Raw genomic sequence first — 24,400 nt, 5'->3', positions numbered from 1 at the left:
ATTGAAGTAGTTTTCATCAGATCTTCACCAACTTTGGTCAGAAGTTGTGTCTAGATGATATGAAGGTCAAGTTCAAATATGGATCATGGTAAAGTTATCAAGTTGTCCAATGCCTTAAAACGGGCGTATCTTGGGAAAGTTTGGCACTCTTGTTGCTTTTAAGTTCCTCGATTTGTCTGTTCTTTTCTAAGACGTCATTTTGAATTTTTTCAAGGTCACGTTTTTGTTTCAAAACGCTTCCTTCTAGGATTTCGAGTCTGCGTATAACAGTTCCAAGAAGTTTCTCCTTTATTTGCTCCACAGTTTCCTTTACAATTTCTCTAATGAAGGAAGAATCTTCTTTTGTTAGAACTTTGGACAGTTTGTTATTTATTTCCTGTTTGTCTGTTTTTCTATTTGTTACTAATAGGGGATTGTTCATAGCAGAGGTTTTTTTCATTCACCGTTATGTCAAGTAGATTTGCTTCCGCATTTGTTGTTTTGTTTGCAGTATATAAGTGTTGACGTTTTTTCATTTTGTTTAAACTGCTCATACGGAGCGATTGCTATAAGCCGCTAAAACACGTATTAACCTTGAATATGCCTCTTTAATAAATCGCTATAGCGAGGCCTTCAAGCGTGACGATTCGATCCAATACGTCAAGCATGACGAGTGACCAATTTTGGTAACCGCTTTGTAATACACCTGCACCCGATTGTATAAACAGTTAAACCGGCGGTTAACCACATACCGACGGTTAAAAGTCGGTAACATGTTGGTTACTGGTCGGTAAGCGTTTGTATAAAATTTGGTTAGTTATACCGATCGGTTAAAACCCCGTTAAAACATACCCTGCTTCCCTAGGTGGGTAATTACAAGTTACCGAGAGGTAACTTACACAAAATGGCCGCGGCGCGCGACATTATAAAAGCTAACCATCGACGACCTTCACAATTTCGACGAGTAAACAACAAATTGCAGCGACTGACACTATCTGACTTAATTTACAGGGCAATACGATTTCCGGACGACGAATTTAAGGACGCACATAACGTGTTTCTTATATTCTGTTATGGGTATGCCGTGTGTGATCCGATGCATCAATGTCGCCCATGTTAAAATCATTTCTCCGAGAACAGGGAACAACAAAAGTACAAACAAAAAACATAACACGTTCGAACTAGTATCTTACTTTTAATAATCCTTTAAAATCCATAAATAATCAATTCAATAATTGACGAGTTTGCATCTAGGGTCTTTGATAATTATTTTAGCATAGTTAAATAAAGACCCTTATGCCATCATATCATTATATTCAAATGAGAACTCAATAAACTTTCTTCGTCACAAGCTACGTCATGTACTCAATGTACATTACTGCTGTTAAAATGAACCGGAGCAGTTTATCAAATGTGTCGTGTTCTGAGAAAAATGGGCATAATGCATGTGCTTAAAGTGTCGTCCCATATTAGCCTGTGCAGTTCGCACAGGCTAATCAGGGACGACACTTTCCGCTTTTAGGACATTTTTTGTTAAAATGAAGTCCCTTCTTAACAAAAATCAATTTTTGGCGGAAAGTGTCGTCCCTGATTAGCCTGTGCGAACTTAACAAGCTAATCTGGGACGACACTTTACGCACATGCAAAATGCCCAGTTTTCTTAGAACACGACACAAATAATAGCCGTTGGTGAACTCGGTTGCATTTGCAGATTTCTGCATACAAAGATATATTTAATCTTGAACAATGTTTTATTTGTCTATGGTAAATTCCCTTATTGGACAAGAAAGTAAGTAAGTTTTTCTTAAACATAAGCCAAATTAGAAGAATAGTCTAGCATGTTACGACGACCACGTATAATTTTTATGTTACATCTAGAACAGCTAGAAGAATAGACGGCTTTGTTAGCACTCTCTTGCAGTTTGTAAGCACCAGGGATTCCGCTAAATGAAGCCAATCCCGACATCATTATCAATTTGTCCCTGGTCATTTTGATGAACTCATGGTTAAAATTTACCTTTTATTTTATTGTGAATTTCATGAATTTGATAAAAAAATACATGTCTCTGTTTATAAGTGTGACACTTCCCGCGGAAATTACGTCATTAGAAAATGCATTGTGGAAATGTTTTGGTTAAAGTTACCGGTGGTTAAATTCCACTATGCGCGGTTAGGTTACTTTGCGGTATATCGTGTTTATACAATCGAGTTACCTTGAAGGTTACTTTACCTGAATAACCGCAAACTTACCAAGGTTTGAATATAACCGAGCGGTTACTTTAACCAGCGTTTATACCATCGGGTGCTGTAAAACACCTGTTACGCTATTTCCCGCCCATACCTCTTACTGTGTAAAAATCTGTAAATGTCATTAAATTGTCAAAAACTTTACGATTGATGCATACGACGTAGCGTCCTATATATCCGGAACCGGTCGTTCGCCTGTTAATTGATATGCTTATTAAGTAGCTTTTTGTTTCGAAGATATTGCGATAATATTGTACATTTGCCATGACATTAAACCGCCTCTGAATAGTAGAATGCCCTAATGTTTACAAAGCTTAACGGATCAAATACAGAGCAAAAACTGGAATTTACTCTGTTAATGTTGTTTGATGTTAATAAAGCAGAGTGACCCTTTATTGAGCTTATATGTCCCAATGATACTATCTCGAAAGAGTTAAAAATAAAAAATAAATAAAAAAAAAAGGTTTCAACTTATATTTGAACAAGAAACATTATTGTCGCTTCATATCATAATAAAAAAATCGACATATCATTAACTAACAGCCTATGAAATTCTAAATCAGTAATCTTTGTAACGGTTAGAAGCTCAGTAGTCTGCAATTTATATAAGCTCTGTCAACTATCGGATTGTTCGTATATAATGTATTTAAGACTCATATATTTATTATTTGAGCCTTTTCCTGAACGGCAATTTCCGCTAAATAAACATTGGCTTAAACAAGATTTCCTTTAGACGATATATACCATAAAATCGGACATTGTCATCCCCGATTGGCTAATTTTAATAGGATTAAAATGTTTAATTTTCATGACAAAAGTTCATGTTGTGCGAGCTTCTATTTTTAGAATGGTGATATGAACTCATCATTCATCTGATTGGTCAATTTGGTATCTCGTGCGCAAGAGATCCGCGAATAATGTTTCATACTTGTTTTTGTAATAGACGAGCACACAGCGTTGTTTAAAGAATTAACTTGAAAATAATTGTATTTAACGGACTGAATAGGCTACTCTTGGACGACACTTTACGCACATGCATAAGCCCGGTTTTCCAAATACAAGGCTCAATGTTTTTTTTAACGTTCGATCAAGCTCAAGGCAGAAGTAGTTCCTAGTGAATGTTATTTGGTAAGAAGAAACAGGAAACATTATTTGTCGAAGGTTAAATTTCAAACATATATTCAGCTCTTTGTTCTTATGGACTCACATACTATTTTTACTTTTAATGCGAGATCTATGTAAAAAACGCGAGCTTAATTATTGATATGAAAGGCCTAATGATTTAATGAATGTTTAATTATGAACGTTAAATTGCCGTATTCTAATACTTTCATTCATTTGAATGTACATTATTATACAATTTGCGCTTTTATAAGCCAGCCGTTTGTCTATAAAGTTAACATTTTTTCAATGATATATTTTAAAAGCAATTTTATTGCTGTATGTATTTTTGTATATGGCACTTCTCGACGGTAACTGTATATACAAATATCCACATTTATTTCGGTCTCACTTTTCTCTCACTATGAATGGCTTATGATTAAAATGATTTTTTACATGAACTTTGCATGTTTTGTCTGTTTAAAATGCTATGTTTAAAACATAATTAAGGAATTTCTTCAAGAATATACTTCCTTTTAAGTAAAAACTATTTCTATATAAGTGTAAACTTTTCGTCCATGATTTGATTCCACATGGTTATCATGAACGACACTTTTTTACGTGTAAGCATTAAGCCCCAATTTCGCAAAGCGCAGCTGAATTATGTTGACGTTTCGAGCCCAACGTCGCATCACTGCTCTTAAAGCACTAAACTTCTACTTGGAGAATTGACCTGGTTTCGCTAAACATTTTTAGGATCACCGAGGACACATGGTGACAAATGCCTTTCTTATGCTCGTTTTAATCTCAAACACGACAAAAATATCACTTATTCTTGTGGATTTTCGTGTGGCCTCTTCACCGTGAAATAAGTTATGCACTGCACGGTCATGTCCGAAGTCATATATCATACATTAAAGGGTACTTTTCACGTTTTGGTTATTTGGCAAACATACAAAAATTGTTTCAGATTCGCAAATGTTCTTTAAAGCTATGATATTTGTCAGGAAACAGTAAAACTGAAAATTTACCATGCTCTAAAAAATCCATTATATGCATCTTTTGAGGATTTAAAAACCTGAAAAAATTAAAAACCGTTAAACGCGGAACGAATGAATAATTTGGAGAGTTCTGTTGATGTCGTTATATTTTGTGTATGTACTATGAGGATTGCTTATATTAAGTATACAATACATAACTCATTGTAAGAGCATGGATGGTTTTAGTGATAGCCTTTTACTCCCAGGGATAACTGGTTCGAGCCAAGGTGAGGTTACTTTTCTTTCTTTCTTAAAATTTATTCCTTTTTTAATGGAGCTCTTTAGACCCAATGTGTACATGTATCAATATAAAGCATTTAATGACAAACTTCAATACATGCCAAAATCTGTTAAAACGCCCCTTTAAAATCATCGAATTTATGATGACACCAAAATACAATATTGTATGGATCCATGAAATTGAAAGTCAACCAAACTATTTGCGTTTACACGTTGATTAAAAACCCATAACACTCTCGATTACAAGAACATTTCCGGATATAGTCGATATATCACGATTGGTGATAATCTCATGACGGTAAGTAGTTTTTTATTGTGTTACGCGAACGCTATTAATAGAATATAGGTTAAGCATTACTGAAGTCAATACTTCTGATCGCAGTTTATTTAGTGATTACCCAACATGTACGTTCATTTGTAAAGAGTGAACCCTCGCAGATTGTTAATGTTTTCTCAACTAGATTTATATTAAGTTTGTTTTCTCTGACACAATAATGAAATATGTTTATCGCAAAATTATTTACTCTAACAACAATATTCTATTTATTGATCGATTTTGAAATCTAATGTGCAGACACACTTTCAAAAGTAAATGTATTTTATTACGAATATACCTTTCCAATTTCTGCTCAATTGTGTTTTGTTTTGATATATATTTTTTAGTTCGAAAATCTACTTTTTAAATCGCAATCATGAACATGAATAGTTTGCACTTATGGTATCGATAATCAGGTTTGCAACGCCTTAAATTTAAACATACCAATCTGACTGGGATTCAATATATGTATTGCGAAATCGCACAATTAAACCATATTCATCTTTTTCGCGAACCTTTGAGTCCGTTTAAACATCACTAAAATTACACAGATGTTAATCTGTTGTCTTAGGGCTTTATTTTATCTCTGACGAATGTTGAGTCTTCGGGCTAACATGTTATCTATCTTCTCTTATTATATTTAAATGTTTTAATACAATTATGTACACGCAGCCGACTGAAAATGGAAGAAGGAGGCATCGATCCAGCCATGTTACAGACTGAAAGTGTTCCAGGACACAGCAGCCTGCATAGTCGTCACACTCAGGTAAGACAGGGGCCGAAAGGGCCTAAAGACACAAAAGCCTATACGACCGTCACTAACGGGTAAGTATCGGAATGAAAGTTTTCCAATCCACATGTAAAGTCATCTTACGTGTAAAACAGAGACTGAAAGCCTTCCCATAAACAGCTTTCTATACAGACACAAAAAAGTAGTAGTGACTGAAAGCGCTCCTAGATGCAGCAGCCTGTGCAGCCGTAACGCACGAGTAAGTCAGTGACTGAAAGCGCCCCTAGACATAGCGTGTGAACCCGTCACGTACGGTTAATTCAGGGACTGAAAGCGCCCCCAGACACAGCAGTCTAGGCAGCCTTCAGGAACGAGTTAGTCAGGGAGTGAAAGCGCTCCTAGACACATCAGCATGTGCACCCATCACGCACTGGTAAGCCAGGGACTGAAAACGTTAAAGGCATAGCATCCTGTACACCCGTCACTTACGGGTAACTCAACGACCAAAATCGCTCTTTGACACAAGAACATGCGCAGCCGTCACGTTCTGGTAAGTCAGGGACTGAAAGCGTTCCAAGACACAGCTCTCTAAACTAACGTAACATATTAGTAGGTAAGGTACTTACAACTTTCATACACACAAGGTCACGTACGGATAACTCAGAAACTAATGATCACAGTATACTAAATAATGGAGATGTGCAAGTATAAATACACTCATTGATGAACTGGAAGACATGTTTTCATTTAACGCCACTCGTATGCTATTTTCTTTTAGACATGTGTTAAGAGGAAATATTGATATTCACTAGGATATCACTGCTATGTTTTAAGAATGGAGACTACAGAGGGAAACGTGCGCGAAGGCGGGTTACATCAGCTTAAAAGCTCTTGGTGAAACAATGAAAATCAAGCGAACTTTTAAACGTCTAAAGTTCGTTCTTATCTTTCACATGATCTACCTTTTTATTTATTAAATGCATTTAGCTTTATAGAATGCTTTTCACGAAAATGTTTTGTTATGGGGGTCCCTGTGTTCAAAATGTTTACGTAATTGTGAACTCAAGTTGGATATTTTAAATTAAATTACTTAAGGTTTGGAGTTAGTATATTGTGGTCTGAATACTAAAAAGGCACTGAGAGCAAATAGGCAATTTTACACGGTGTGACCCCGTAATAGCCTAGTTACGCTGAGTTTATTGCGTTAAAAGACACAATATGTAGTAAATATGTAGTTCTTGGCTAGTTTATTAAACAGCGGAAAGAGCTTTTTATGCATTAAGTAAGAACAATTATTCGGAAACTCACTTTGTGCATCTCAGAGAAAACATATCCTGACAACAACAAGAATGAAAACGTCTTAGACAGCATATATGTCTATTTCATTTAAGTATGTAACAATATATTGGTAATTTTTTAAATTCGTTTAGTTCTCCGTTTCTTCAAGGATCTCTTGAAATCAAAGTACTTAATAAAAGAAAGCCATTTTTGCTAATAATACGGCATTATAAAGTACGTGTTTGACACATGTATAGTGAGTAGATCGGTGTAAAAAATGCATGCGCAGCAAATATATGTTGGATTTTAACAAATGGAGACGTGTTCCAAGACAGATTAGTCTGTACAGCCGTCACTATCAGGTAAGTCAGAGACTGAAATTGTTCGCAAACAAGGCAATCTGTACAGTCGATACTCTTAGGTATGTTAGGTTCTGAAAGCGTTTCCAGGCAAAGCAGTCTGTACAACCGTCACTTTGAGATAATACAGGAACTAAAAGCGCTCTCATGCGCCATGTACAGTCTTAACTCGCGGGCAGTACGCAGGGAAATTGTGTTTAATTAATTACAGTTTTGCTGTTGTCTGACGAAACTCTTACTTGATAGAAAACAATAAACCAAAGTATGTATATCTCGTTAAAGTTATAAATTATTTCCTCTCTAGATTACTTGTTCAAGCCCGAAAGTCACGGTTTCAGGTGTAGATTCATTACGGAGTCTTACCGAAATTTATGTTATGGTTACCTAAATCCTGCTTCAGGAACATAAAATATGTATGATTTTAATCACTTTAATAGAAGATACTAAATGTTTTATATATGAGCAGAACTTTGAAATGAGTAATTACCGAATGCATGTACTTAGTATAGTCTTATTGACTTTAGTAGTAGGAACGCATGGACTGTAATACATGTCACTAAAATATGAATTTATGTACGTTTGTGTTTATGATATGTCATGTATAACATATTTAACAATAGGTATATGGTACGAAATAATGTTCTGAACCATTCCGAATTATATTGCTTACGCACCTGCTTGCCAGTTCAAAAATCAGGGTTTTATTTCTTTGAATCTAATTCGATCTTACCAGTCTGTTTGTAAGAGCGACGTTAATGTTTATACTCCATCCATCTTTAAAAACGTATGTACATATGCCCGATTCAATGACACCACTGAATGAAAAAAGTCATTGTACATGATGATATTGAGAGAATAACGTTCTATTCACTTGTTAGAATTAAGGAAACCAATGTGCCTTGGTTAAAAAGACAAACTTAAAAACCAATTACTCGTCTCATTATAATTAATTAAGACAATCATTATTTATACAATACTTTTAATGTATAAAACATTAAATAAATATATTATTTGTATCCATTATAAAATGGGTTTTCTGAATGTCTATCAATACTACTAATGAAACTTAATAACATAGGCAACATGAAATACACATGGACATTGTGTATGCATTTATTTTTACTCCTATCATTTCTCATATTATTTAATAATTCAACATCCATTGAAATCGTATATTAGAATGCATAACGCACTATTTATGAATAAGTAAACATACACATTATCTGAACCTATATTTTTACCAATGTTCGGAACGTGCATTTAATATTTGATACATGTAGTGCACATAAAATGAAATAATCATTGTGAACTAAAATTTATATTGTGCTATTGTATTTTCAGAATCATGTCGAAAATATGTCTGTGGAGATATGTACTATAATGACCCGGCTGGGATACGATAAGGAGATCAGACTGTGGCGAAATGAGAAATACAGTGAATATAATAGGCTGGTGAATGCACACGCACGTAGTGTAACTCAAATCATAGCTGGCAGCAAGGCAGAGTGGCTGACCTGCTGGTTAGAGAGCGACCATGATTTCTATTTGTTATGAATAATTTCCCCTGTGTGGAAGCCGTTATCAGTATTCATACCATTCCAGACTACATGAACGTGTTTAGGACTGATACACGCGTATGTCCAGGCACTGTAGACTATTACAAGAGAGACAAGGGCATACAGGTTTAAACGAAATTTATAATTCCTTGTGTGATAATGGATATGAAGACGTTGTCACTGCCCCAGTATCTTACAAAGATCGGCTGCCAGACCCCGTCATTGGACGTCGCCAGTCATAGTTCAGAAAGTCGAATCATTAGGCGCATATCTAACCCCGGAAGGGTTTAAGAATAGTGAAAACAAGCACATGGAGTGAAGAATTTGCTTTAACACCAGTGAGACAGAACTTGTAAACAATCTTAATGGCACACATGCACACGTGTATGTAATGCTTAAAATGATCCTCAAAGATGTTCTAAGGCCTTGTAAGAAAGAAGTTACATGACACGTTATTAAAAATATAGTACTTTGGCAATCTGAGTGTAACCCACAGAACAATTTTAATACAAATAGTTTTTTCCACTGGCTACATGACGAACTGAGAGACCTTAAGACTGCTATTTCCACACAACAACTGTCATACTACATGATTCCGGAAAGAAATTTAATGGCATGTTTGGTTTGCAGGAAAAGCAACAAATTAAATGGGTAGCAGATATCACGGACATGATGGTCGAAGGTCCAAGTGTAGTACTGAGATTCGAAAAGATACGAAAGGCCATCGTCGCGTCCCCAGAGCCGATGCTGTGGTTCAGCAAAATAAGAATGGAAATGGAGATGCATTAGCTGGTGGGTGTGAGCAGATTATATCAACGTAGAGATGAGTCTGATGCTATCCTTTAGGAGATAGAGACACGCCAGGTGGATATATAAAGAATACTAGGTCGGTGTCGAATAAAGCAAAGTTTATTTTGTGAGGCTTAGAAAATCTGAACCACGAGCCTTGACGAGTGGTTCAGATTTTCGTGCCGAGCAAAATAAACTTTGCTTTATTCGGCACCGACCTAGTATTCGATATATCCCATCAATTTTCTTTGTCGTAAATTATTTCTTTAAAAATAGAATAGGAAAATCGAACTACACGGAAAATCCCAAAGTTATTTTAAGCAAACATTGTTTCATTATTTTAATCGTGCCGAGCCTAATACATTACAAAAAGATCAGTAACTAACCTGTTTTCCTGTTTATCATACCTCTACGTCCCCGATTTTTAAGAAATAATGAAAATAAAAACACTAAACAACTGCAGCTTTAGCGTGAAAGAACATGCATTGTGTCGTATGACGTGTTAATAATGACGTCACGAGTACGCGCACTTAATTTTTGTAAATAATGTTTTTTTTTGCTTTTTGAGTTGCATTATTTGTTAAAAATATATTACATCTTGGTATCAAATTGTTTGTTTTGTTAAATCTGATTCGATTTTACTAAAAATGATTACTTTATAGTTGATTCCGAATAATATGACCATTCTCCGCCGCGCGTGACAGTTATATTTCAGCACTGCCGAAATAAAGCAAAAATTATTCCACAGCGGTTTATTTTGAGAATGCACGTTTGATGATGGGATAAAACTAGGGAGGTGGGACAACGGATGTTCAAAGAAAGATGTGCTGTTATTGATCTGATGGATTTCTACAAAGGAATCTTAATGTAATGCTGCCATAACGTGCAAGAACTTATTGCAGCCGAAATAACTAATTAGAGACATGAAATACATAAATTGTTGTTTTATATGTTTTCAGATTTATAAGAAGTGATTTTATTTTAAAGTTGTTTTTTTTATAGTGTGTGTGATTGTTATTTTTGTTATTGTTATCCTCATACATTGCAGAATACGGGCATGTTTGTATAACATACAGTTTCTTCATCAAAACGCCCGGATTCTATGGAATTCGTTAGCCGTACACCTTTTAACGAACACATGCCGCTGTTTGGCCTTCAATGAGAACAATACTTATATTTAATTAATGCATGTGTATCAATACTCAAACAATACTTTGGTCATTATTTAATATATATTTCACGATTAAAACTAACTTCATGTTATAAAATACGCCGTCGATGCGCTGGAGCTTGATTTCCTGATAGTATCACTAAATAATGTATGGTCGTCTAGAGTTGCATTACCTGACTACGAGAGTTACCTTGTTTCATGATGATCAAAACAAAAACATGAATAATTTATAATCTACATATATTTCATGGCAACAATTGAGATCCATGACAATTGTAAATCATCCTGCAACGCTTTGGCCACGATCCTGCAAGGCTTTGGCCACGATTTCAAAGTCGTGTTGATGGTTGTTTGTTCCAATCTGCGCCATTCGTCCTTCAGAGCTCTTATGAGACCAGAAAATGAGTTGACTTGCCGTTTCTGTAAGCGTCGTTTAAGTATCCCCCATATAACAAAAGCCATTGGGGCCGCATCTGTAGACTTTGGCATCTTCTGGTGTTATGAACTTAATGTTTTGAACTTTAAGAAAGTTCACTGTAAGTTTGGAAGTGTGGCTAAATGCACTGTCCTTTATCGATATAGTATTCTGAGTTAACCTTGGTTCCTTTGGGAATTATTCTCATCTCGGATTCACCTCTGGACGATACAGCAGTCCACGACATAAAGCCACGGGCGAACGCAATACGTTTTACAAACTTAAGTTCATCGCCAAAGTTTTCTCCAATTTTGACATAGCATACTCTCCTTCTTCCATAACGTCCACCACGATTAAACATCGCCTAGTCAGATGTAACAAAATCTCTCGACGTGTTACATTTAAGCTTTATATACAGCTTCCAAGAAATGGCCCTGCGCTTCTGAATCAGTGCCATGTTGGGCTGATGAACCTTGCACTTCTTCCGTAGTTTTGCTTCCAAAACATTCCTGATGATGTAGTTATCTGTTCCTTGGACATTCCTGTGTCCAATGCCATTTTACTGGGTCGACTGATTGATTTTAGAGATCCAGCGACGAATTTTACATACGACATCAGGTGTGATCGTATATGAACGTCTACTTGAAATTGAATTTTTAGCACCACCATGCCTTTTACTGCGCTGTAAAGAAGTGTCACGTCGAATATTCCGTATATTTCCAAAAGAAATAGCATTGCCCATCTTTGTCAGTTCATTTTGAATGCTTCTGTACCTGCATTTGGCATTGAAAAGGCCTCAGACAATGCCCTTCACCGTTTTACTAATTTTCTTCTGAGTCATGTTGAATATTATTGACAAATTGCATGTATATTGAAGTATAGTTTATTACACAACTGCTAAAACAACTATGGTTCGAGAAATCGTGCATGTACTTGAAAAAACACGGATCTTAAATGCAATACATTCATGAACCAGTTGAATTATTAAACATTAACTGTTGTAAACAATCACTAACGATTGTACATACCTAATATGAAACCTATATGCCATCAAGTTTCACGGAAGAAAATATGTGTTTTGTTAAATTTATGTTTAGCTCACGTCTTCTGCGTAGGACTGGAACGATATGAACGGCTCTAATAACACAAGGTCATGCGTGTAAGTTTCTTCACAATCTGCCCTGCTGTTAAGTAAACATCTTTGACGGGAACGTTAACGGGTGACGCACGAAGGACAAAAGGTAATCTCAAAAACTCACATTGAGTAGGCTTAACAGTGAAATGCATTCATTAAGTATTCAAGATAAGTATTGATGCAAAGCATCAAAGGGTGTCGGGAACTTCAGTGTAAAAGGCACTCAATGAAGTTACATGGAACGATTTTTTTTCTACTGTAAATATTAATATATTGGCCGATTATTTTAAACAAAATAGAAAAAGATACTGGTATAACCATTATCTATGATTTTGTGTTATAACCCCCAAATAACCATTATCTATGATATTGTGTTATAACCCCCAAATAACCATTAATTATGATTTTGTGTTGTTACTCCCAAATAGTTCATAGATCATTTTATTTACATTGGTTTCCTTTTTTTTACTGGCATCCGTGTGCAGTTTTCATTAATGGAATAGAACTGTGTGTGTTTTAAAAAATCTGCTTCATTTTATATGCGTTATTTCATATATTTCTCAGCTTCAATGGGATATCATTCTGAACTTATTCTTACGTTGCTCATTTACGATAGTGGTTGAGTACTTATTGATATGAAAACACTGTAAATTTATAATGTGTTTACGAACCTCCCCACCCTCTCACACATATATTTCATGGGCATAATAACAACAAAAAATTGTTACAATTAAAAACCATATTTATTGAAACTAAAATGTTTACATCAAAACAAAAAGTTAACATAGAACACAAATAAAATAATTTGATTCTACTGGGGCTCGAACCTTGGGCCTTTCACATGTTAAGCGAGCGTGTAACCATTACACTACGGAATCACTTGATTGAAAAATGACCTTCTAACTAAGATATTAATAAGTGAATGTAGTGTAACGGTTATCAATAAAGCAATAAACCGTGTAATTGCTGCCGTCTTGTAAAATTGAAGAAAATACGCGTTAACAAAAACTCGAACAGCAAACGTCTGCTCTATTGTTAGAAAAACCACAAAATAAATATATTTTGATTATGTTTTGTTTTTATACAAAACCAGACAGTTTCACCGGTTCGCGTATATGCCCAGTCCCTGTGATCTTTTATTATTGTCCAGTCCCTGTGATCAGTTATTTATTAAAAGAATTAGCTTTGCATTATTGGCAATAAATGATGTAGTAAATGTAATAGGCACACATGCAGTACTTATTTACACTAATTTACACAAAAAATCACCACTGTGCAAGATATTCTGACAACAAAAATATATACATTGATCCGTAAAATAACTTCTCCTCCCATAAGCGAAACAAAACGTATTTCATACGAGTCGCCGCACTTCAGTGCGACGCCAATAATTATAGCCATGTGTACGTGTGTGATATTCCTTCCGTGAAATTTTATTGTCCATTGATTTACGACCAAGTATTTCCGATAACATGTCATGGTTTGGAATATTGGACTTGCTAATTTGCCCGTTACTGACCGTATGTTACAACCCATTTTGTAATAAAAACCCGAATTGTAATAATTATTACAAAGTGGGTTGCGATGCATTATTACATTTCGGGTCGACAGTAGCAACCCGTTTTGTAATAAAAACCTGAAATGTAATAAATTTTATCATGCCATTAAATCAGAGATACAGACATTTTAAAAAGTTATTTTCATGTTTAAATTAGTTTTAGAGTAGGTATTGACTGTTCCCCCGACCTTTGTTCTTAATGTCTCCATCAACAAATCATGAATGTAATAATTTATTACAAAGTGGGTTGCGATGCATTATTACATTTCGGGTCGACAGTAACAACCCGTTTTGTAATAAAAACCCGAAATGTAATAAATTTTATCATGTCCATTAAATCAGAGATACAGACTTTTTTTTAAAGTTATTTTCATGTTAAAATTAGATTTAGAGTAGGTATTGGCTGTTCCCCCGACCTTTGTTCTTATAGACTCCATCAACAAATCATGAATGTAATAATTTATTACAAAGTGGGTTGCGATGCATTATTACATTTCGGGTCGACAGTAACAACCCGTTTTGTAATAAAAACCCGAAATGTACTAAATGTTATCATGTTCATTAAATCAGAGATACTGACATTTTTAGAAGTTGTTTTTATGTTTAAATTAGTTTAAGAGTAGGTATTGACAGTTTCCCCGACCTTTGTTCTTAGAGACTCCATCAACAAATCATGAATGTAATAATTAATTACAAAGTTGGTTGCGATGCATTATTACATTTCGGGTCGACAGTAACAACCAGTTTGTAATAAAAACCCGAAATGTAATAAATTGTATCATGTCCATTAAATCAGAGATATTGACTTTTTTAGAAAATATTTTCATGTTTAAATTAGTTTTAGAGTAGGTATTGACTGTTCCCCAGACCTTTGTTCTTAAAGACTACATCAACAAATCATGAATGTAATAATTTATTACAAAGTGGGTTGCGATGCATTATTACATTTCAGGTCGACAGTAACAACCCGTTTTGTAATAAAAACCCGAAATGTAATAAATGTTATCATGTTCATTAAATCAGAGATACAGACTTTTTTAGAAGTTGTTTTCATGTTTAAATTAGTTTTAGAGTAGGTATTGACAATTTCCACGATCTTTGTTCTTATAGACTCCATCAACAAATCATGAATGTATTTATTTATACATATACGATATTTTGCATGGGAAAATTCATTACTATTAGAATTTAAATCACAAACCACTCATTAAAATAAACGCGATGGTATTAATGCAATGGAACTCACTTTGTAATAATGTGTTACATTCATTACTAGTTCATGAAATATGTTGAAATAAATGTCGCGTGAATTGTAAAAAGCCTACTCTATAACTTGTTTAAACTTGAAAATCACTTCGAAAATAACTGTTGTCTCGGACTTCATCCGCCATCGAAGACTTAATTACAATTTGGGGTTTTATTCCAATATATTAATACATATTTTCATATCACTTTTTGGTCTTGTATTTTGTGTTCTGCGCTTTATTGTCATCACCAAATTTTATGTATCGTTTAATTCCACCGCTTAAAACGTTCGAAACTGGTACTTGGCCAGAATTTTTCTTCACAATTTCATTGACACTGTCTGGTACCGACGCTGGCGGAGCCTGGAAATCTTCTAATTCCCATGGTACAGCAAGTTCAACTTCACGAAGTAATAGCTTTTGTTCTATCTCGTTCACGTCTTATACAGCTAACGATTCTATAGTCAACATGTCATCGGCCGAGCGCATCATGTCCTCACCGTCCATTGTGCTGCTTAAATTATTTAAGTGTTTACGATTTTTCGCTGTTTCGTTAAATTATCGCAAGTGTTTACAATTTTCGCTGTTTTGTGTCGTCTGCTAAAGCCGGAAATGATATTCAGAACATAAGAAGCTGTAGCAGATAAAGGAATGAAACAACTAATGGTTTTTGCGAGCCTTTCGGTAAACTGCAATATTATATTTTTTAAGATTTTAACTTTTGCACCGAAACTAAGCATACAACTTCAAAATGGCGTCCAAAATTGTTGAAATTGTAGATTTTCATATAAGGCCGAGTTTTTTCTGATTTGCTGAATCTCGTATTGGCCGAACTTTTCCCGTATTGGCCGTGTTTTTCCATTTTGGCCGCCTTTTTCTCGTATAAGGCGAGTTTCGAGCTTTATTGGCAAGGCTCAACATGTATGGGGCGAACAAATTGAACACATGCTCGTCTTTTATTATTAAGTTAAGTAATAATTAAATATACTACCGCAGTGTGTTAAAATTATTTTACCTAACTGACTGTTAATACAGTTGCATGACGTATTACGACGACTTTAACGTCGGTCAATTTTTTTTTCCGTAAAACTTTATTCATTACGTAGCTGGAAAGTAAAGCTGTCCAGTGCCCGATAAAAAGACATTCAATTAATTCAAAAACATGGCGGAATAAACTTTTACATGGATATTAAAAAACAAAACAAAAAAACAACACAAAACAGACTTTGACGTCTGCAGGATTGAATTTAAAAACACTAGTAAAAATTCAGTCTTTCACGTCAGCACGTAAGCATTTTTTCAGTCTTTTCACGTCTGCACGTTATAAGATATCACAGTTGTTAAACAATCACATATATCTCATGTATAATAAATATTACAGTCTTTAAACAAAACAGTTTCACCAACCTTAAATGTATCGGGCAATGTTAGAATACCAATGGATTAATAAAATAATAAAATTATATAATATAATTGGAATTATGTCACGCACCTTAAAACTAACGATGAAATGTTATAAAAAAAATCAAAGACACAAAATGAAAAAAACAAAGGAAGCGCAAGCAGGTGGCGGCGTTCCCTCAGATAACAAGGCTCGGGCTTCCTCATCCGGAAAAAACCGCCAACCGCCCGCTGACATCCGTAGTCTACGGCGGGGCTGGTTTAAGAACCTTTCGCGAGACCGTGGTGGACAACCACTGTCTCCCTTCAGGCCCCAAAAACAAGCACAGCCTGATAAACACGATATATGTCATGAAGGCTAATAATTACTAAAAGTCTAGATAAAAATAAATAATCCATTGATAAAAGCAAAGTTAGTAAGTCGTTCTATATAACTGTATACAGAACGACCATGAAACAGAAATGATGTCATATACAATATACAAAGAAAGATAACACATCCATTCCGGAAAAAAACAATAGTCTTCTCCTTTCTGCTCGCAGGATGACAGCCCCGGTGTCCTACACGCCACCAAATGGCCGCCGTCAACCTGAAAGCAGAAAGAAAAAGAACAACAGCAAATATAATATCAGCATTAATTGCACTACACGCCTTGTACACTACCTGTAAACCTATTCAAACACATCAGTCGATAGCGACTCCATACACTACCGTACATTCTTGCGGGGGTTATATACAAAGACAAATGAAGCGTTCAATAAAGTGTTAAATCTGTACAGCAGACGACACATGTTGATGTTTAAATTGAATAAGTTTTAACTATTTATTATTATATACAGACAAAAAATATGTGATTAACATATTACAAAACAAACAAACAATGAATAAGAAATTTAAATTATTTAAACCACTGACTGTATGGATGGTAAAATCAATTACAGTAGGCATATACATCAATAATGTGACGGTGTTCGCAGTCCAATGCGTTTAGCACCTTAATTATCAACTATTGAAAAATATTATAAAAACATGTTCTGGCCGCATATCTCAGCACAGTTAGTTCTCAATTGCTCAATTTGTTTGGATCCCAGAAGTTCAATCATCAAAGAGCCACTTCCTCTCTATCCTTGGCAGGCTGTTGGCACTGATGTATTTACATTTAATGGTCAAGACTAACTTTTCGCCTGTGACTATTACTCAAAATACTTTGAACTGGGTAAATTAAAGTGATATTATGGGCATCTAACGGTTTATAGGTGTCTATCGCAACCGTTGTTTATTTTTGGTGTTTTCACTTCGTATACACTTATATTTGTTAATGCAGCATCAACATACGAAAACAATATCCCGGAAAGAGAAAAATAATGCATTTGTATATCAACCGTACTTTCGTTTGACAACTGATCATGCATGTACGATGTGAGCCTAAATTTAGTTTTAGTGCAGATTCGTTCATACGACACAATAACACAATTTTGTTTTACGGATCATTTTGGCTTACAGGACTGGGTGAGTAATGTAAAATTTCGAATATAAAATATATTTTTATATACAAATGGTAGCAAGATGAGTAGCAGATAATTGGTAAGTAACCACATTTTAACTAACTCTTTTTACCTGTTAATTCTTTTCAGCTCAATTCAACAGTGAAAAATGCCCATAATATCACTTTAAACAGCACCAGAGAGATTAGTCTCTGATGGCGTTACCTATTACAGTTCCCAGGTGTGTCAACATTTCCTGGCTGAATGGGACATCAATCATGTTCAAAAGTAATACAATTACAGTTTAAATATTTTAACATAAAATTCAACAAAACTATCTGCCCCGAAAACAAGTTCATATAAACAGGGGCGATAATATCATACAATCCCCATGATTCAACAAATTGAGAGTAATTCAATCTTTTAAAATCAACAAAAATTCTAAATCTAAATAATGACAAAAACATAGTAAGACTATCGATAACTTTAAACTGTTTTTTACGATGTTTTGTTTGATTCTGCAAATGCCAAATAACAAATCTGGAAATAGATAAGATCACTTAAATTGTGTAATTATGTCCAGCACTATCTGCTTTAAAATAAAAAAACTTAATATCTTTTCAGACAGAGTGACTTTTGATTCTGATGCAATATTTAACAAATATATAAAAATTGTATTGAGGGGACTAAAAAGGAACATTCTATAAATAGGTGCGAAACAGTTTCGATATTTTTACAGAAATAACAATTTTTGATCTTTTAAATTCCTTTTAGGTAAAGGTTAACGTCGGTAAAATACTGATTATTCATTAAGTGAATGAATTAGTAATACTAATTTGATAGAAATTCTAATTATTTTATATTATAATATTTTATATACAATTGAAACAATAAAAGGTACTTAATCTTGATGCATTATACATTTTGTATCCAGAATTGAACAATATTATTGAATACAATTGTTTATAAGCAGAGTTTACCCAAAACAATGTTGTTCACGGGAGTTAATACAAAAAAAATGTTTGCACCACTCTGTGCTATTAGAAGTCGGCAACGGTTAATCAAGGACGACTCTTAATGGCTATACTGAATTTTTGCCATGAAGAGACTCTCTTCAATTAAAAATATTCATGCGGAATGAAACGCCCCTTATTAGCCTGTATGGACTGCACAGGCTAATAATGGACGAAGATTTACACACATGCATTAAATCCCCTTTTCACAGAGCGAGACTTATTTGATTTAATCACTGTTGTAATTGTATGCGTACTCCGTGTTTAATGAAATGTAGGTATACTGTAGGCTACTTGTGAACAATTTTACGAACAAGTCGGTCCTTTATATTGCAATTGCTTACTTACCTCAGGATGATGAAACACATTTACATGCCATAATTGAAAACTATAATTTACGCTCGATATGTACCAAGTAACGCCGTTAATAAAAACATAGCAGTAACCTCTTATACATGTATCTAAAAGTAACAGGCAATTACTACTACGTTAAGAATGGAAGTTTGAAAGATGCCTTCAGTGTGCAACTCATTTTAAATTCACGTCAAGGAAAACGTAACAATGCAAATATTAAACAATTAATGATCGTATAATCAATTTGTAGCACCGATTAGAATTATTCGCTAGTCAAATCGCGACAACGTCGTGTAATCAATAGCTTTAAATAATATTTTAATAATATCGTTTTATTACAACTTTAATATTTACAACCTTATATGTTTTTTTTGTTCAACTTAACCTTAGTAAAAATTAACAACTATGTTTGTTTGATTAAGGCCCTGCTTTTGCTAAATCAAGGGTAATAATAATATAACATCCTAACATTTAATCAGTGTTCATAATTATTTTTATAATGCAGAAGCATGTACAGTTATACAATTAGAGTAACATGTGAAGTTTACACGAGACCGACTGTATACATAACTGAATGTTCACTGGCCCGACGTAATGTTTCACTAGACCTGAACAGTCAGTCTAGTAGTTATGGCGTCTGTTTCAGTACGATATGTTCTATAAAACATATGAGCCACGCTATGTGAAAAGGGGGTTTAATGCATGTGCGTAAATTGTCGTCCAAGATTTGCATGTGCAGTCCGCACAGGCTAATCAGGCACGACACTTTCCGCCTAAACTTGATATTTGCTAAGAAGAGACTTTCTTGAAACGAATAATATCATAAAGGCGCAAAGTATCGTCCCTTATTAGCCTGTGTGGACTGCACAGGCTGATCTGGGACGGCACTTTACGCACATGCATTAAACCCATTAGTCTTCTACATGTGTCAGTGTCAAATAAACATTATTATATATATATAACTCAATTTTAAATAAAAATGACATACGAAAGGGATAGAACTCGAATAACTCGAATTAATATTTCTTTGAAAAGTTAACTAGTCTATAACTAATGCTCTATGGAGAAGTCAATGAGGGGAAGGTATCTGTTTTATTAACGTTATACACAAGAAAAGGCCTCATATTTTCTCAGGCGGGGTAAGATGATACATATTAAATATTATATTCATGATAATAAATTTATTTGATTTTTTTTGTACGAATTAATGTGTTTTTACAGTTATTATCCACAGTATTTTTTTAATTCGTTGTGTTTCGCTAAGATGATCCAGAGTGGAACACACGTTCTAGAATATTAAAAATAATACTTAATTAATTATACTTAATTATTCACATACTATTTTGTTTCTTATGAAATGGTTTTGGTACCTTTGACGCAGTAGTGGAAACTGTGGGTCTTTTATAATATACCGATACTGACGTTTCATATCAAAATGACGCAGTTGTGAAACATGCCGCCAAGAACATTTAGTATTATACAATACACGAAGTGTAAAATATATGCTGTTAACGCAATCTTTTTTTGTATGTCTATTAAAACAGATACAATAATAAGTGAATCGTATTAACTATGATTCTTATTTCCTTTTGCCTACTGTTAAACATATTAAGGTGATCGAATGACTGTATTGGATAGAGTAAAAGTAATCAACTTGTGCGATTATTTTATATTATGTTGACTATTTGTAATGAAGAAGATCACTTCTTTATATGATTTTCAAAATTTGAAAATGTAATTGTATTGTTATCATTATCAATTAGAATATTCAATCTACATAAAAGAGACAGCAAACATATGTTTAATGCTTAATGATTAAATAAATCTACTCATAATTTTTTGTAATTTAATCATAAGCATTACGTAATAATGTTACTTAACTAAGTCTGTGTAATTGAACAATTTTGAAATTTTTAATTGTATCCAGCATTGAAAATATAATCGATCATTTAAACAATGAAAACTTTTTTTTTGGAAATGAAATTCACCATCGAAATTATATATTCATTATGTAAATGACTTATTGATTCTATTCTTTGAATGATTTTGACATGTTTTTTTTCTATTTTGTTTTACCCACTATATGTATACATCATTTTGTGTTGTACTTCTCAAATACATGTACCATGTCTTTGCTATCTCAAACATATACTGTGTATAGGCTATAAATTTGCAATATGCTATTTAATGACGAATAAATGTTATGTTATGTTATGTTATGTTATGTTATGGCCTTTTAACATATTTTGGCATGTTTTGAAGTTTGTCATTAAGTGCTTTATAATGATAAATGTAAACATTGGATAAAAAAGCTCAAGTAAAAAATCAAGAATAAAACTAAAAAAAGGAAACAAATGTAGCACTCATCAGGGCTCGAACCAGTGACCCCCGGAGTCCTGGAGTAAAAACCAATTACACCGCTCGGCCATCCTGCCAAGTATGTATGAGTGACGTATTTTATACTTTATATAAGCAATCTTCGTAGTTTCACAAAATTAAACGACAATAACAGAACTCTCCAAATTATTCAATCGTTTCGCGTTGCAACGCTTTATAATTTTCAGGTTTTTAAATCGTCAAAAGATGCATATAATGGCTATATTAGACCATGGTAAATGTTCAGTATTACTGATTCCTCACAAATATCATAACTTAAACGAAAATGTGCGAATCTGAAACAACTTTTTTCAATTTTGTCAATTTACCAAAACGTGAAAAGATCCCTTTAAGCAACAAAACCACATCAATGGCAAATTTATCTGTCTTCAAATATATAACGAACTTTTCATATACTAGTATGTCCACTTCAATCATTTTGAATGTGAAAAATAGACAAATAAAACGACCTTATTATACCCCCACAAACGAAGTTTAGGGGGGGGGGTATATAGTATTGAACTTGTCTGTCTGTCTGTTTGTTTGTCTGTCGGTCTGTCCTAAAGCGTTTAAAAGGACTGTACAACAAAAACATACATACTTGTTAATAAATTAATTGTATTCACTAAAATATAACTCGAAAAAACACCAGATTCTGCATATATCCTGACACTTATTCCACTGATCGGGTGTGTACGTTGGCCGGGGTGTTGGTGTGTACGTTGGCCGGAGTGTTGGTGTGAACGTTGGCCGGCGTGTTGGTGTGTACGTTGGCCGGCGTGTTGGTGTGTACGTTGGCCGGGGTGTTGGAGTGTACGTTGGCCGGCGTGTTGGTGTGTACGTTGGCCGGGGTGTTGGTGTGTACGTTAGCCGGGGTGTTGGTGTGTACATTGGCCGGGGTGTTGGTGTGTACGTTGGCCGGGGTATTGGTGTGTACGTTGGTCGGGGTGTTGGTGTGTACGTTGGCCGGAGTGTTGGTGTGTATGTTGGCCGGAGTATTGGTGTGTACGTTGGCCGGGGTGTTGGTGTGTACGTTGGCCGGGGTGTTGGTGTGTACGTTGGCCGGAGTGTTGGTGTGTACGTTGGCCGGCGTGTTGGTGTGTACGTTGGCCGGAGTGTTGGTGTGTACGTTGGCCGGGGTGTTGATGTGTACGTTGGCCGGGGTGTTGGTGTGTACGTTGGCCGGCGTGTTGGTGTGTACGTTGACCGGGGTGTTTGTGTGTACGCTGGCCGGGGTGTTGATGTGTACGTTGACCGGAGTGTTGGTGTGTACGTTGGCCGGGGTGTTGGTGTGTACGTTGGCCGGAGTGTTGGTGTGTACGTTGGCCGGCGTGTTGGTGTGTTCGTTGGCCGGAGTGTTGGTGTGTACGTTGGCCGGGGTGTTGATTTGTACGTTGGCCGGGGTGTTGATGTGTACGTTGGCCGGGGAGTTGGTGTGTACGTTGGCCGGGGTGTTGGTGTGTACGTTGATTTAGTATATTGTAACCTAAACACAATGATAACGAGCAGGTTAGTTAGGTATTTTTTCTTGAATGCTCTGAGCTGTAATTAGTACATACGAGCGACGCGGAGAGTCAATAGCTGGGAGTTGTATTATTGCAACTAGTGATTTAGGTACAAAGTCCTCAAATACGTCCCGTTTTATTGAGCAGAACGTATGCAGGCAAGGATTTTTTTTAGTTTTAAGTAAATTTACAGGGAAGAACGGGTTAATTATTTTGTTCTACAAGTATCCATATTGCATTTACGTGTTTACTTATATTTAGAAAATGAGCACTGGCTGATTACAGACTACAATTTACTTACTTTGATTTGAACATTACGTTTACACTTTTAGAAGTTAGTATACACTGTGTATTCGACGTAGAATTATGTCGAAGATTCGTAGGCTATCATAGGAATAATAAGGCTATTTTCGTGTTTATATTATGGTTTATACAGTGCCCCAGGTAATTATTTGGGAAATGGGGTTTTCACCCATTGATTTTGAAAAATAGGGAGATTTCATATTTGAAATAGGGTGAAATGAGTTATAAAAGTGCATACCTTAAAGTCATTGCTGATTAACTTCTGTTGAAGCTGCACACTTGTATTGATTCAATAAAACTGTAAACTATCATAATTAACTAAAATAAACTGATGTTTCATAACATGTTTAATCCTTGAAACTGTCCATGATATACACTTTAAATAAAATAAAAAAAACTGATGTTACCTGATATCTGTGTAACTGTCAACTGATATTTTGGCGCAACAATCGCGGACGTCTTTTTACCTCTCTTAGACATTTTTATTTTTCGCATCGTAATAGAAACTGAAAGTACAGACGCTTTACAAATATATGCACAATGAGCGACGAAATTAGTCAAATTGAAAACGCAAGTATGTCGTCGTAAATAATTTGGGTAGTCGCTATATTTAAATATGAAAGTATTTTCGCAGATCGTTTGAATAACTTTTACTGTCATTCCGATATGTAATAATGCATCGCAACCCACGAAGTAATACTTTATTACATTTATGTTTGTTTGATGAAATGTATAAGAACGAAGGTCGGGTGAATAGTCAATTCCTGCTCAATTTTTTTTAAACATAAAACAATATTCTAACAAA

At 34.8% G+C, this 24,400-nt stretch overlaps 1 protein-coding gene across 1 annotated transcript in view; it reads left to right on the top strand.

The window, feature by feature from the left end:
• The window catches only part of LOC127851186 (uncharacterized), a 162,786-nt gene that overhangs the window by 10,109 nt on the left and 128,277 nt on the right, over positions 1–24,400 (top strand). The gene's annotated exons all lie outside the window — the stretch shown is intronic.

This window comes from Dreissena polymorpha, chromosome 11 (genome assembly GCF_020536995.1).
Source record: "Dreissena polymorpha isolate Duluth1 chromosome 11, UMN_Dpol_1.0, whole genome shotgun sequence".
Classification (NCBI taxonomy): Eukaryota; Metazoa; Mollusca; class Bivalvia; order Myida; family Dreissenidae; genus Dreissena; species Dreissena polymorpha.
Note: the sequence above shows the minus strand (reverse complement) of the source record. Positions and strands in the feature narration are given on the sequence as shown.